Source organism: Vitis riparia, chromosome 17 (genome assembly GCF_004353265.1).
Source record: "Vitis riparia cultivar Riparia Gloire de Montpellier isolate 1030 chromosome 17, EGFV_Vit.rip_1.0, whole genome shotgun sequence".
Taxonomy (NCBI): Eukaryota; Viridiplantae; Streptophyta; class Magnoliopsida; order Vitales; family Vitaceae; genus Vitis; species Vitis riparia.
The window spans coordinates 2,893,528-2,900,097 of NC_048447.1; positions in this window are offsets into that span (position 1 = coordinate 2,893,528).

The window sequence follows — 6,570 nt, forward strand, 5'->3', positions numbered from 1 at the left end:
AGTAATTATGACTTATGGATTTGTTATGAAGCTTTATTTTGATTAAGTTGTTAATTGTGAACTTTTATTTTTGGACTATAATGAATATTTATTTAACCTTGTTGTTTTGCGTAGTTTTGGGATATTGTAGTTTATGAGAATTCTAGTGGGATGTATGAAAAAAAAAATCCAGAGTGTTTTGGTTGACTGCCAACGTGGAATAGGAGGAACCCTTAGGGTCAAACCTTTGACCTGGGGTCACGGGTCAAATTTTGGGTCGTCCGGAATTTGGGTCGTGACAACTCCCTTGTCTATTTGTGAATTCCATATTAAACTCATTTTTTGTTGTTTTATCATTATGAGAATCGATTTCTCATTTTCTGGAGCTTATAGGAATTTATTTCCCTCCAAAGTTGTTGCCTAACTAGCATCTTTTTGGATAAAGACCAGTAATGATCTCAAGCCTGCTACTCGTGCATGTATCAATTGTAGAATGGGGTGAAGATCTTGATGCCTTTCAAACATATTGCTTATTTGATCGTGAGCCCTTCATTGGCACTACCGCCCTCACTGCATCTGAAATGTAGGAAATAAGCCAAAACCAAGTTGACTAATCTGTATAGTATCAACCCCGAAATTTTTATTTTCCTTAAGGGCCTTTAAGAATCATGGGGCACCATCCTAAGTTCCGGTTCTAAGATAGTCAATGAACTCCTTGGTTATCCTAATACCAGTATCTGCTATGATTTGGTTCCAAATGATAACAAAAAAATGCTAAAGAGTCATTTTCTCAAATTCCCAACTTCAAAGCTACAATTTCCTTGATTAGATTCTCAGTAGGCTCTGGTGTTAAGCTCGTATTTTTGGTATCGTCTTCATAATTCTGATCCGTTAAAGACTTGACAGTATTCAGCTCATTCTTTGACTTCTCCAATGAGTCCTTAGAATGAAAATTCCCTATTTTTTCCCATTTTGATAGTCTGAAACCTTTGAAAGTCTTATGTCACTTCCTTGTGCCATGGTAGAAGCTCAGAAGATGTTCATTTTACACTCCTTTATTCTCAAATTTATTAGTATAATCAATTTCAATTACTGAGTTACTTTTCTTCCACTTTAAGGTTTTTTTTTTTTTTTTTCACCCATCAAACGGACATCTAGAGTCACCTTCATTGTTCTTTGTCAAGTTGGCTATAGGGATTGCTAGATGTTGAGGATACCAAAGCTTAAAACCTTCATTAGAAATTAATCTTCCAGAGAAATCGATCAATTGCCATGCAATTCTACTTAGATGAAAATCATCCAGATTTGTTGAAACTAAACATTCTAGAAACCTTCTTACCCTGCCTTTAGTGATACGCTCTAGCAATCTTCAAAATGCTTGAATTGATGCTTTTGAGAAGTGATAAATTTTTAGTCTTAAGGAGCAACCAAAGTCATCTCCGCTAAACCTTGAAAGATAGCCATTGCCACAAGTCAATTAACTAAATAAAACTTTTCGAGTTGTTGTATGCCAACAGATTGCAATGAAATTGATGGTACTCCATTGTTGCTATCACTTTAGCAAGATCCTCCATGTTTTCTGTATCCAAAATCCTTAAACTATCTCTCATTTCTAGGTAGAAAAACTCAACACCTACATGAACAATGAAACAATGCCAACCCAAAAAAAAAACCTTCCATAATTATTAATAGCAAAATGAATACCCTGAATATGGTTATACTTTTCTATCATAGGCCCGATGACAACTAACCAAGAGTCCAGACATGTCTTCCAACTAGATAGTGACTACAAGTATGTTGGGGACGTCTTGGGCAACGATGAGAAGCCGGATGAGAGAGGTTAGCTAGTAGGGGCCCATCTTTGAGTGGCTTCCAGTTGATTTGTGGTTATGGTCTGAAAAGCATGATATGGAGAGAAAGGAAAGTGTGGACCATAAAGGGAGCATGATGGGTTTGAAGTTGGAGGTATAGGATGTGGGGAGTGATTTTTACGTATGGTCATAGGGGACAAAACTGATGGTATTTTGATTATTTGTTCTTCTTCTTGAAGGTGGCCATGCAAAAGTGGGCCCCGGAGTGCAACCGATCCACTTTCCCACACAACATGCATAATCTGTCTACCTACTTGGTAAAGCATAGTCACCACAGCATGCTCTAATGGATATTTATTAAGAAAAATCTTGACAGAGTATGGAATCATTGCTAATAAAAAGTCGATCATCTTATTTGGTTCAGACATTGAATCACTCACCAAGGTTCCTCATTCCATCATATATTGCGACCTGCATGGCTCTATAATAATTGTCTCCAAGATACTCTGCTCTATGGTATAGATGAATGGTAAAATGACCTTGCTGTTGAGGAAACCTCCAGATGAATCAAAGAATGCTAATAATTGGCTTTACCATTCCAGTCACCAGCCCTTATTGTTGTAGTTTCTGGATTTTTGGTTGTAGCAGAATTCCTATCACGCCCCGGATTATAGGCAACCTAGAATTCGACTTGTGACCCTAGGTCAAAGGTTTGACCCTAAGGGTTATGTCTGTCCAAGCTGGCAATCAGTCCTAACTAAGTTAAGACTTACTATATTATATTACTTTACTTCATTTTATTTATCTCCAAAACCAACCATCACCTGTTCAAAAGTATAATAAACCCACCAATCATTTTCCCACCCAAAAACTCAAATATTTACAATAATCTCTAAGTCAAAAGAATATTTACCATAATGTTTTACAAGCTAACAAAATATAATTTAACTTACAAACGTCCACATGACTCAAATTAGTACATGTAAAAAAGGTATTGTAAATTAAAAACAACCATTATCATGGTTCTTTTGCTTTCTGGAACACTTTTGAATCTTCTTGTGGTCCCTTAGAAACTATATCTACATCTAAAAATTTTAGAAAATAAAAGGGTGAGCATTTTCACATTGTTCAGTAGGGTGTTTTCCACTCAAATGGGTTAGAAATTCCAGGTTAATAGAACACAATCATATACCAAAATGTAATTTGACATCTACATTGTAAACATTAAATGAACCACAACTATATACATATAAACCAATCAAAATTATCTCTTCTCTTATTCAATCATATGTCTAACATATCAACAATTTTTAATTTACAAAATAAACAAGTCATTTTAGTCTTGAATAATATATTCAAACATATAATTGATAAATAATACAAATTCTTCTTCCAAATACAAACATGATGCAAATGCTTACACGCAATCAAACAATGCATTGTTGTTCTCAGGCTTTCACCGAAGGATATGCGTTCGCACCTAAATACACTCCCCATTCGGAGTCTTCCTAGGGTAAACTTTTGGGTCTTTCACCCTATGGATCTCACTTCCTTCTTAATTCGCCCTTTTTGGGGTCCTTCAATTTCTCATTTCTCTTTTCTTTTCATGTTTGCCCTTTTCGGGGTCTTTTCATTCTCATTTTCATTTCACACAACCATGATGCATATGAAGTGCAATCAAATCATATTTTAACATCCACAATTTTTCAAGACATAATTTTATTTACTCCCATTATATTTCATAATTTCCAACAATCCACACAATGATTTTTCTTCACTTTAATCACCACAAACATCATGGAAAATTTATAATTAATTTGTATATCATCAAAACATAATTTAAACCTTAGCCACATAAATCTTATTTTTTTTCCCAACATACTTAATAATTTCCAACAACCAACATAAGATTTTTTTTTTATTTTTTTTTTTGCACTATATCATCCCAAATATCAAAGAAAAATTACCAATAATCAAAATATCACAAAATATAATTTATACCTTCATTTTATTTGTTTCCACTAATCTTAATAATATAAAACAATCATTTTAAACATATCTCAGCACTCAAAATTTTCAACGAATAACTTCCATTATTTTCAACATTAATATATCACCAATAAATTTCTATAATTTCTAACATGACAACAATCACAAAAATATATCAACTAATATTCTAATAAAAAAAATTTCCATAGCCACAACAATTCGATAAATTATATCACAAGAACAACAATTAAATACCAACAATTCTAATATTTTTATCTTACATTAAACTTTCATCCACTTCCCATTAATATTTTCAAAGCAAAACCAAATCATTTTACACATTTAGGGTTTCCAAAAACAACATAAATGAAAACTATATGATGATCTAATACAACCCAACAACTCACCCATTTCCATGGAGGTTTTTGAAAGTAAATAAAAGCTAAACGAAAAGCCCCAAAAAAAGTCGAGAGAGAAATTTAGGAAAAACACACCCTACCTGTACAGTAAAATCCAACCATGGGATTGAAAATTCGACTTCTTAGAAGTGTTCATCACGTTGAAGACTATCACCATATGAAATTCATCATGATCAGAGGTCATTTCACCATCAGATCAGCGAAGGCACACAGACAACAACTCTCCTGCATCTCCCTTGTGTCTTCCTCTTTCCTTTCTTTCTTTTCTTTTCTTTGCGTTCCATGCCCACAAGTCCACTTATATAGCTATATAGATAGATAGATATTATTAAACAAATTTAAAAATACCATGCACGTCCTTTTCTTTTAATAAAATAAACTATTACTCTTTATTTCACATTCCACGATTATAAATTATACCTAACTTATGATTTTCCACCTCACGAAAAATACTATCATATTTGTAATTAAATTTACTACAAGTCTACTCTTCAAAAAGTATAATTTGACTATAATTACCTGAAACATTTTTACTCTAAAATTCACTTAGAACCTGACATAATTAACTATTAACAAAATTCAATTTCATAAATATTAAAAACATAAAATAATTTTTTTTGGCAACCAAGAAGTTGAAATCTGTAATAACCCTTAACTCGTTAATTTTACTAATATTTATTTACCAACAAAAATTTAAGCAATGTACTGAAACTTAATTCCATAAATTATTTAGTCATTCAATTTATAAAAATCAAGTTCTCAACCCTTTGGTATATGTTTCATTTAATTTTTTTTTGTCAAATTCCTTAATTACATCAACCTTCCAAAAGTTAAGTTCACTAAATTCACATTTAATTCATTTACCTTTTTGTATATCTTTTGAAACTCATATATCATAATTTAATCTTAATTTAATGTCAATTCAATTTTGTTTGATTTTTTATAATTCTTTGAGGTTTAATTCCAATTATAAAAATTAAATTCAATTTCTTTTTTAATTATCCATTATAACAATTGGATATAACATAAATTTTTACCAAGTTTTTCTCTCTATAGTTCTTTGATAATTACCTGATAATAATGAAATTAATTCTCACAATATACTTAATATTCAAATTTTCAAAACCTAATCTCAATTATTTGATGGTTAAATTTCTCCAAATTTAAATTTAATTTTTGAAATTTTGACTCTTTGCATCTAACATGGTGAAATTTTCAAACTATTGACTTTTGACCAACTTTTCCAAAATCTATCCTACTTAAATTTGAATAAGTGGATCTTTACCATTCTTTTTTACTATTTGACTAACAATTTTATGAAATATGCTCTGAAAATTTGACGTGTCCTTAAAAACCTAGGTATTACAATTCCATTGTTGGATACGCTTCCAGAATAGCCAATGGGAGAGTTTGAAATACAAAAATTCACATCCCATTCTACTTGATTTTCATAGCCACAAATAATCACATGAATGGCCACCTTAAGTGAGGAGGCCAGGTTGAAACTGTCAATGAGCTGCCATAAGAAAAAAAAAAAAAAAAAAAAAAACAAAGGAAGGCGTAGAAATGGGAATAGGGATGAAACAAAGAGAGCAAAAAGAGAACAAACAAATAAAATAGGAACACAATAAAGCCATATTTCATGCTCATTCAATAAGCTTGGAATGGTGAAAGAAACAACAAGCACGTTCATGTAAACAAAAACAACCACAACTCTTATGTAATGCACAGTAAATAGGAAAAAGAGTCTTTCAATCCTAAGCCAAAACTAGAGAACTCCAAGGGGAGAAATCAACGACAAAAACTATAGGAGCAATCTAGTACCAATGCGAGCAAACAAATAACCTCCATCATTCTACACCCAAGCATTTAGATGAAACTCAAAATCTAGCGAAGATTAATACATAATAAGAGGATAATGGGGATGAAGAAAGAGTCTATAGAAAGCGTACCTAGAAGTGCTCTCTTCTAGCAAGAAAATCCCCACTGGTATGTTGTCTTAGATCTCTTACTATGCTTTGTCATATTTCTTCTTCTCACTAAAACCATCACAAATCTTCCCAAAACTCCCTTTTTGAAAACCTCTTCCCCTTTTCAAAACCACCAGCCTCCGTTTTTATGGAAATTGGTAGCCCTCTATCCTGGAGAAGTCCTCCTCTCTCCAAATTCTGTCTCCTCCCCCAGAAAAAATCCTTTTTGAATTTCAAAAACCAATTGTGCATATCACCCAAGGAGTCCCACCTTTTTCAAAAACTTCTTCATCCCTATTTTAACTCTCCAAAGGTGATCTTCAATAACACCTAAAAGAGTTTCTTTCCTTCTCAAAGTCTTACAAATTTCAAAACTCTTCCTTATTTTTTGGTAGATTTCCC